Genomic DNA, 10,982 nt, shown 5'->3' with positions numbered 1-10,982 from the left:
ACATGTACAATCTAGCAGACTCCATGGTTGAACTTAAGCATAATGCACAAATCTCAAAACAACAGTGTTTCTCCTTTGTTCTAGAATCTTTCGTATCATAACTGCCCAAACTTTTTTTCTAGTTGAATTGCCATTATTTGTTTTTACTTTATGCTTTACAACACACAATTCCATGAATCATAAAATAGATTAAGGGCTTCTTTGATTCAAAGGATTCTCGAAGGAATTTTGGAGTATTCTAATCCTTAGGAATTTTTCCTATCTTGGTTGTTTGATTCGTAGGATTGTAAACCATAGGAATTTTTCCATGTGATTCATTTGCACTAGATTTCATCGGAAACATCCCATCCACTCAAACCTCTTTGAAAGAATTCTGCGTTTTTTGCTATGCACAATCAAACACTTGTACCATCCTGTAGGATTCAAGATGGCATTCCACTCTAATCCCATGTTCTTCCTATTCCCGTGTTTTGGAAATCCTACGAATCAAAGAGGCCCTAGGTTTTCTATAAAAACTAATTGATTTTGAATGAGATGAACTATAAGAATTAAACGAAGGTCTACATCAGGCATATATGACTCAGAGCTTACATGCTACAGTGTGGTATTTATTCATAATTTGGTTGCAAAATCTGACGCGTGCAATGCACGTTTACCTTACTAGTACTTCGAGTATGTGCAAAACACAATGGCACGCTACACAGTGTCTGTCTTATAGTTCATGAAGCCACGTGGCACATGTGGAGGCGTTGTCGCGACATCCTTGTGTGGATTGATCACAGTGACGTGCTGCTGGTTCCAAAAGAATGTACTCGTCCTCCCTGAGCCGCACCGGTGGTACATGCACAAAGCGAAGATGTTCACGCACGCCACACACGCACTCATTCCCTCGCATGCACACGCGGGTACACGGGCGGACGCAATTTTGTACCAAGATCCACCCCATGTGATAATTTGACGTGCGTAAAGTCCTTCACTTCATTGATGGTCAATTAATACAGCGCATGCAAATTGAGTGGACGTGAGGGCGGAAGAAAGACATTACTACTCCACTGCGCGCATGCGAGTAGTTAAATCATGGGTTGCTAGTAGTACTTCCATTGGTCTCCTTTGTATTTTGTGCCAATTTTTGACAGTAACATAATATTTACGCATCTGAGCAGTGTAGTCTACTTGAAATTTATGTTCCACTAAACTCATCGGGAGCCGTTTCGGGCCTCGAAACCAAAAACCATCAATTAATCTTTACCTTGTTCCCATCACATTCAAAAGAACTAGTGGTACAATTAAGTGCAAGCCTACTCACACCTACCAGTACGTACCAAACCTGAACGTGTTCCCACTATGCAGGTTTTAGTACTAGTGCTAGTACTTAGGTTATAAAAAGGGGAACTACCTAACCGAAAATTACTCTACCTTCCTCCTCATAAGTCCTCCTTCTTCGTCCGTCCTTGCCATGGCCGGTGTGCAGAGCTCTAGGTCGAGAACTACTTGTAACAAGGGAGCGGCAACCAAGGCTGCGGAAAAAAAGAGAGGGCTCGCCGCCACGTAGAGACCTCAAGAGATCTCTCACGGGCAGGCGATGGCTCCTAGGAGCGCCCTAGATGCGGAGGCGAACATACCGAGCTGGCGGTGCTGGAGTCGTTATCCCTCGACGGCATTGCCCGATCAGCTCAATAAGCACCTCAATAAGCAGAAGGAGTTCATCCATGGCTTGGTGGAGCTGCTGGAGGAGAGCCTCGACGACATGCCCGCTAAGCTCAATGAGCAGGGGGAGTTGACCGCCGGCTTGGTGATGCTGCTGAAGAAGAGCATTGCCTCGAAGAAGAAGGCGACTGGCGAAATCCTACAACTTCAGGAGGACAAGGCAAAGCTCTACCACGAGCTCAACCTGCTGAAGGAGGAGAACGCCAGCTGGAAGAAGCTGCATGAGAATAGTAGTTCCTCGATGAAGACGTTGCAGGCCCTCGTCATGGAACGGAAGGAGGAGATGGCGAAGCTCCGCATCGAGCACCCGGCTGCTGTCAAGGTACGTAATGCGGCCGTGGAACAGATGATGAAGGCTCGTGTCAAGAAATCCCGCGTCATGGAGACAATGATGAAGATGGCGGAGGAGACACGCAAGGAGATGGAGGTCGTGGATGCGATGAAGAAGCAGTTACGACTCCACGGCCAGCAACCCTTCATGTAGTGAGAGCAGTGCCCCAGACTTGTGTGTGCATCTTCCTTCTTTTTTTGGGGTGATAATCCTCCTTCTTCTTTTGCTCCTGTGTTTCTTATTTTGCTTCGGGTGTTTGGCCGCATGTGCCACCTTCTCTGCGAGGCATGAATAGAACAATGCTAAAAATGAGATGACTAGAAAATTAGATCATTCTTTATCGCCAATAGAACAATGCCTCTTGCTAGTAATATATAATAAGAGTAGAGAGTAGAGGATATGGCACTGGGCTGCCGTGTTTCGTGCTCCTCCGTCGTACTCCAATGGAAAACTTGAGTATACCGCACGGTTCTTTGCTCCTCCTCAGGTTGTCGGCACATTTATACGAGCAGTCAAATCACAAGGCCCCGCCTTCCAGCAGTAATGAGCCGTCAAATCACAAAGTCCCTCGCCTCTCATGAAAAGGACCAAGCTAGACTGCCCCGCCCTCTAGCCTTTTAAAAAACGTATACATTTGTACAGTAGTAGTATCGATGGATTGCGCCATGGAGCAAAACTAACAAGATGTAATTAAAGAAAAAGGTGGTACATATAGAGAGCACTCGTCGCCAAATTATGCATATACTATATGACACTACCCACTATGAAGGTACTAGTAACATAGACTAGCAACTAGTATATGCTACTCTCCACTATGACCAGTCAAAGTCGAGGCGCGGATACCAATGAGGGCCTGGTTGTGTCTATACTTGGACAACTCACTCGACTGCATGCGGACCAGGCAGACGAAGCTCATGTCATGTTGGTGCCGTGTGCGGCCCGCACATTAACCAAAACCTCGCGCCTCCATCTTAGCCTACACGTTTTAAGCTTCTCAATCTCAAGGCCAAGGAGCAACGTGAAACCTATGATAGAGCCGATCAGATGGTTGAGAACACTATAATTCATAGCTACAGATGCGTGTGTGAGAGAGGACGAGTGCGTGCGTGCACCTCTTCTCAGAGTACAACTGTATGTGGGTGGCATCGACCTAGGGAGGAGTGATGGTGCATGCGAGAAGTCCTGAGAGATAGGTGTAATGCGTCTGAAAAAAGACTAATCTATAGCTCGCCACGAGGCTATTCCTGTCGAACACCAAGCATAAGATATGTATTCGACGGTGCCAGTTTTTGCACGTACACAGCAGTAGAAAAAGAACTAGTACCATGGCATATGCTACAGCATGGTCGAGAAAACGTGCCGACGTTACGCCATTCGGGAATAGTGCCGCACTTCGAAACTAGAACCGTCAATAAATTTTGAGCGCGTCTCATCACATTCCAAATTACTACTACTACCATGCTATATTTAATTGCAAACCTGTTCACACTGATCACAACCTAAACGGTTTCCCACTTAGGAGCGTATTAGTAGTACTCGGTTATAAATACTACTATGCTAAGATGACTGCACATTCCTCCTCAACTCCTCATCCACAAACAACAATCAAGTCAATCAAGCCATAGCCAGCGTGAGTTCTGGGTCGAGAGATTTCCACCAGGGAGAGGTGAGCATGGAAGAGCAAGCACGTGAGATGTCCCGCCTCGCCGCGAAAGCAGCCGACATGTCCAGTTGCGCAGCAGCAGTAGCACAGAGGTCCCGCCGCGCCGCGGCGGCCTGGAAAAATTTCTCATGGGCAGGCGAGGACTCTTACAGGCGCATGCATGCGATAGTCCATAGCCAGATGGATCAGATCTCTGGCTGGGTGAGGATGCAGGACGAGGCTACCGGCGTCATCCGGCAACTAGGGGAGGGCAATGCGAAGCTCTGGGGCGAGCGCGACCTGCTGAGGGTGAAGATCGCCGGAAGGGCGAAGAAGGAGGACGAGATCACTGCCTTGTTGCAGAGGATGGGCGTCATCATCAAGAAACTTATGGATAAGAATGCCATGCTCCGCATCGAGCGCAACAGGCTGGTGGAGGAATCCATGGATGCTGCCAAGCAGCGTATTAAGGACATGAAACTAATGAAAGATATCATCGCCCGCCGCGAGAACTAGTCTCCGCGACCTGCAGCGCATAAAGAAAGTAGAGATCAACGAGCCAGATCGTTGTATGCGTCTTCCTTATTATTTTGCCCTTGTGTATTTCGGGCGTAGCCACATGTGGCTTTTTTAATTATCTTCCTAATTATGTAAGACAATTATTATCCACTCTCGTCGTCCTTATATATATTCATCAGTCTTGCTATAAGTCGCAGTAGATGCTATATAGGTCCGTCGGATCTTACATCAAGATCCGTGCAAAAATTTCTTTTCAGATTTTCCTTTTTCTCTCTTAAATCTCAGTAGAGTGAGACATTGCCACGCCATTAAACAGAGGCTCAGGTGCCATTAATGGAGACCTTGGGAGAGAGGTGGACGGCAGATGGAGGTCAAAGGGCTCTCCTCCCGATAAGCACGCGTAGGGGTCTGATCGCACGCCTCCCGTACTCAAATAGCTTCCCTGCACGACGCCTCCTAGCTAATAAAAAAAGGGGATGCGTGGCGGCACGTAAATGGTAAATAGAACGCCCACGGTTTCAATAATACTTGTGTTTCCGATTGTAACATGACAGCACTTGTTCCAAAATGACTTTGTTGATTGTTAACGTGTGCGCCTTCGCAAATCGGACAGCAAAATTACCACAGCATGTTGGTGCCATGTCATGACACCAAGCCAAGTTTCATGATTTTCATGCGTGTTTCGGATTTACAGGAATTAAAAAACCAAGTTTCTCAATGTTTCCAGCCGAGCCATGACGCCCAGATGTTTGAATTTCATTCCCATTTCTGGCATGGGACCTAGAAATTTACCCGAGGACACACATGTGATTTTTCAACCAGCTTTGGTGCACTAGAGCATGTGCTTGTATTTAAAATTTGAATTATGCACACAAAGGTGACACGTTCCCTCTCAAAACCACGAGCCTTCTTGAGAGAAGCTCCAGTTTGCAAGAAACTTATACCAAAACTTGTTCCTATTCTACAATTTTTTTACCACAACATGGTAGTACCATGACATGACACCATGCCAAGTTTCATGATTTTCAAGCGTGTTTTGGATTTACAAGAATTTTAAAACTAAGCTTCTCAATGTTCTCGACCGAACCACGATGCCCAGATGTTTGAATATCATTCCCATTTCTTGCATGGGACCTAGAAATTCACCCGAGGACACACATGTGATTTTTCAGTCAACTTTGGTGCACGGGAGCATGTGCTTGTAGTTCAAATTTGAATTATGCACATTAAATGACCAGAAACCCAATTAATGTATAAAAAAGGCAAAACGAACTCGGAATAATTCCAAAATTGAACAGGGCACTCATATAGTTCTATGTTGCCTCTGTAAAGAAAATCTGGGGGGAGGCAGTGTATATTGTTTCGCACGCAAAGGTATAAAGAAATAAAGAAATAAAGAAATTAGCATACCTATTTAATTCTTGGGTTCTTATTATTTATGCCACTAGTTGTGTATCACTACTCAGTTTTGCCATTAGAAGTTACAACTACTCAAAAAATGCCATCGATCCGTGAGATGCCTGCTCAAAAATGCAATTAGATATCTAAAAAATGCCATCGTTAAGTTAGATGTTTGCTCAGAAATGCCATTAGACATTGTTATTTTCACGTCAAACCCGTTGACCATGTTACATGACAAAAATAAGCTGTTTCTCACAATGATAAGTTAATGGTGTCCAGCACAACACACCCCTCAAATAAAACTAAGCACCCTGGAATTCTTTGACAAAACTAAGCACCCTGAAATTCTTTGACAACTAAACTGCTGGCTATATGATGTTGGCCATATATATTGTACGTATATAATGTCAAGAAACGAGTGGTAGTACTATACCAACTAAAAGATGAAATGTACGAAATATAACGAGAAGAAACATAACATAGTTCTGTTGGGGGCTCAGCACAACACATCCCTTAAATAAAACTAAGCACACCAGAAATTAAACTAAGCAACTAACCCGGTAGACACTGCATTAGAACCACCATGAGCAACGACACTACCACCTTACTCGGAGTCCTCGTCCACGTCCTCGACTTCGTCCTTGTCCCTCTTCCTCTTGGGCGATACTTCTTTGCTTGAACCGCACACTTGGCTCTTGCTCTTCATCCAACCCTTGTAGATATTGAAACAAAGGTAGCCATCCATTGCAGCGTAGTAGATGTCGTCTATATCTAGTACAGTCCACTGCCATGCACAATGAAACGCGTGCGGAGGTTTCTTCAGTTCACCGTACGAAGGATGAACCATGGCTCCTGCCAGGGTCAGCGTTGAAGGTTGATCAAGGGAGGGCACCAGCCCTTCCTTCTGGAGGTCGAAGGGGTCGCCTACAACGAGGCCTATCCTACCTAGGATTTCCTTGTCGTTCCTAAAGTCTACAGTAACGAATTTGACTCGGCCGCCCTTGAGGAACTTCTAAAATTCCTCGCACTCAACGTCGGCATGGCATATGTGGTAGACCAAGCATAAGTCATCCACGCAAACCTGGATCACGGTGGGCTTCTTCTTCTCTGCCTCCTTTAGTTTCTTCTCGCTTCCCAGGACCGTGGTGTACTCAACATCTAGCCCAGCGACCCACTCATCATTTGAGTTTTTGAACATGCGTTTGAAGCGAGCAAGGCATTCTTTCACCGTTGCAGAAGAATGGGTGTAGATGACATCGAACTCATCGCCGGTGATGGTTCTAACCTTGTATTCACCGCCGATCATGGAGATTTGGGACACCATGGATTTGCGAGGAGGGTTAGGATTAGTGGAACTGCCGTAATGTGAAAGGACGGGACGACTAGGAGCGGTTTATCGATTGTAAAAATGTCGAGTGGGGGGCGCGTGCGAATGGCAGGGTAGTGGCTTGCCTGGTGGATAAATGGATTCATGCACAGTACTATGGGGGCCCAATTAGATGTCATGTCTACTCGACGCCCAATTAAATGGCTTTCGATGTCATGTCAAGTGTCGGGAAAATTACAGGTGATATGAAGCTTTCCATTCTCCCATGATACATGCTTCCGAGAGCCCTTGGATCTGAGATCGAACAGTTGCATGGCATGATTCTAGACCTATGGGTGAATATCCTATCCTGGAGGGTTATTTTGCAAATTTTCAGCAACTTAGCATGCGACCGTTAGATCTCAGATCCAAGGGCTGCCAGCAGCCCGTATCATGGTCGCGCCTACCACGACCGTCGCCTCGCTCACGCAGTCGCGCCCTTGGAGATTTAACACGATGCGTCAGGCTATCTGATGTTGGCATGTCATACATAGTCATCACTTAGCCACTCATACAACAAGGTTAACTATAAGGTTGGCTATAAGAGTATTTTTTGTTTTCTTCTCTCTATCTCTTTCCTCGTAGTATTTATTGCATTTGCCAAGGAGTGACCTCTTCCAATGAAATGGTGCTTAGATGAGGTGCTATGGGCATTAAATGGCTTAGCAACTCATGTCCCCAATGCACAGGTGCTTAGTTTTTTGTTGCTAAGTTTGCTTCATCTAGGTACACGCGCTTATCACCGTTTCTTCCTGGGGTCACCAAACTAGTCTCTCTCTTCTTAATTAACTTGCCACATCAGACTTTATGCCTATGTGTGATACGTCTCCAACGTATCTATAATTTTTAATTGTTCCATGCTATTATATTATCAACCTTGGATGTTTTATATGCAATTATATGCTATTTTATATGATTTTTGGGACTAACCTATTAACCCAGAGCCTAGTGCCAGTTTCTGTTTTTTTCCTTGTTTTAGAATATCGCAGAAAAGGAAAATCAAACGGAGTCCAATTGACCTGAAACTTCACGGAACTTAATTTTGGATCAGAAGAAGCCCAGAAGACTTGGAGTCCACGTAAGGGAAGCTTCGAGGAGGCCACGAGGTAGGGGGGTGCGCCCACCCCCCTGGGCGCGCCCTCCACCCTCGTGGGCCCCTCGTGGCTCCCCTGACGTACTTCTTCCGCCTATATAACTCCATATACCCTAAAAACATCGGGGAGCACAATAGATCGGGAGTTCCGCCGCCAAAAGCCTCCGTAGCCACCGAAAGCCAATCTAGACCCATTCCGGCACCCTGCCGGAGGGGGAAACCCCTCTCCGGTGGCCATCTTCATCATCTCGGTGCTCTCCATGACGAGGAGGGAGTAGTTCTCCCTCGGGGCTGAGGGTATGTACCAATAGCTATGTGTTTGATCTCTCTCTCTCTCTCTCGTGTTCTTGAGGTGATACGATCTTGATGTATCGTGAGCTTTGCTATTATATTTGGATCCTATGATGTTTTCTCCCCCCTCTACTCTCTTGTAATGGATTGAGTTTCCCCTTTGAGGTTATCTTATCGGATTGAGTCTTTAAAGATTTGAGAAAACTTGATGTATGTCTTGCCGTGCGTATCTGTGGTGACAATGGGATACCACATGATTCACTTGATGTATGTTTTGGTGATCAACTTGCGGGTTCCGCCCATGAACCTATGCATAGGGGTTGGCACATGTTTTCGTCGTGATTCTCCGGTAGAAACTTTGGGGCACTCTTTGAGGTTCTATGTGTTGGTTGAATAGATGAATCTGAGATTGTGTGATGCATATTGTATAATCATACCCACGGATACTTGAGGTGACATTGGAGTATCTAGGTGACATTAGGGTTTTGGTTGATTTGTGTCTTAAGGTGTTATTCTAGTACGAACTCTAGGGATGTTTGTGACACTTATAGGAATAGCCCAACGGATTGATTGGAAAGAATAACTTTGAGGTGGTTTCATACCCACCATAATCTCTTCGTTCGTTCTCCGCTATTAGTGACTTTGGAGTGACTCTTTGTTGCATGTTGAGGGATAGTTACGTGATCCAATTATGCTATTATTGTTGACAGGACTTACACTAGCGAAAGTATGAACCCTAGGCCTTATTTCCTAGCACTGCAATACCGTTTACGCTCACTTTTATCATTAGTTACCTTGCTGTTTTTATAATTTCATATTACAAAAACCTTCATCTACTATCCATATACCACTTGTATCACCATCTCTTCTCCGAACTAGTGCACCTATACAATTTACCATTTTATTGGGTGTGTTGGGGACACAAGAGACTCTTTGTTATTTGATTACAGGGTTGCTTGAGAGAGACCATCTTCATCCTACACCTCCTACGGATTGATAAACCTTAGGTCATCCACTTGAGGGAAATTTGCTACTGTCCTACAAACCTCTGCACTTGGAGGCCCAACACCGTCTACAAGAAGAAGGTTGTGTAGTAGAAATCAAGCTCTTTTCTGGCGCCATTGCCGGGGAGGTGAGTGCTTGAAGGTATATCTTTAGATCTTGCAATCGAGTCTTTTAGTTTCTTGTTTTATCACTAGTTTAGTTTATAAAAGAAAACTATAAGAAAAATGGAATTGAGTTTGTCTCATACGCTTCACCTTTTTAATATGGGAAGGATAATTGTGCTCAAGTGATAGAAGAAGAAATCTATAAAATGTTTGGCACTAAATATTTGAATGATGAGCATGATTGCAATGTTGTTAGTATGAATTCTTTGAATATCCATGATACTAATGATGATTGCACTAGTTATGATGTCTCCTATAAACATGTCAATTTTTGTGGAGTACATTGGGTTTGTACGAACACACCAAATAGGGAAGATAGATATTGCAAGAGGCATAAGCATTTAGAAACTAAATGGTTGCAAGAAAGGCTAGATGATTATGCTGAAAATTTATATTTTCTTAGCCGTACTTGTGAACTTTGCAGTGAGCATGATAATTTCAATACCCAATGCAAATTGTTTCATGATCATATCGTGTCCAAAAATTGTGATGACTTGATTTCCCTTGCACATCATAATGAACTTAGTTTGCTCTTGGGTTATGAAGAAATGAAACGTATAACTAAGCATATTCCAAAATTTGCCCTTGATAGAGTTCTTCATCTTGATCTAGAGGAAATTTATATGTATTGTGCGGTGAATTGTATTGAAAATCCTTATATTGCCAACTACATAAAGAAAAAAAATAGAAGATGAAGAGAATACTAATGAAAGGGAAGAGACTTCCCAATATCCTCCTATTATTTCTTATGATGAATCAGGTAACGAGGAGGAGCCTCCTATTCAACCAATCTCATTAATAAGGAGCTCCAAAAAGAGGATTGAACCCACACATGATGTAGTGAAGAAGAAGAAAAGAAAAAGGAAGAGAGGTAAAAAGGTACCCCTCCCAAATAATGGTGCTCCCATTACTATTGTGCCTCATGAAAATATAATTGTGGAAGATAATGATACTTCTTATTATCTTGAAAATCTTTTTGGCACTTGCTTGGAAGAATATGATAATTGCTATACTATTGGTGCTATCCATACTATTAATCATGAGAGTGATTATGCTTATGATATGAAAAGGGTCAAGCTTGGGGATGCGATGTTTGATGAAGATGATGTTTTTGAGAATATATTTGCTGCAATTAATTTTTGTCCCAATCTTGGGGCTGCTACGTTTAATGAAGATGATATTTTTAGTCTCCCAAGTTTTGATATGCAAATTTATTATGATGATAGCATGGCTCCCACTTATGATGATTATTGTGATGATACTTATGCTATAAAAAGTAGTGATTATATTTACAAAACTTTTCATGATTATGATTACCCCTTCTCTGAACATTACTCTTTTAATATGGAAACAATTTATAGTATTCGAGTCTCTTATGATACTCCCACTATTCCGATTGAGAAGAAATTTGCTTATGTGGAGAGTAATAAAAATTCTATGCTTGTAGATCATGAAAAGAATTC

This window comes from Triticum urartu, chromosome 1, assembly GCF_003073215.2.
Source record: "Triticum urartu cultivar G1812 chromosome 1, Tu2.1, whole genome shotgun sequence".
Classification (NCBI taxonomy): Eukaryota; Viridiplantae; Streptophyta; class Magnoliopsida; order Poales; family Poaceae; genus Triticum; species Triticum urartu.
The sequence above is the reverse complement of the archived record's forward strand: the minus strand, read 5'-3'. Positions refer to the sequence as shown.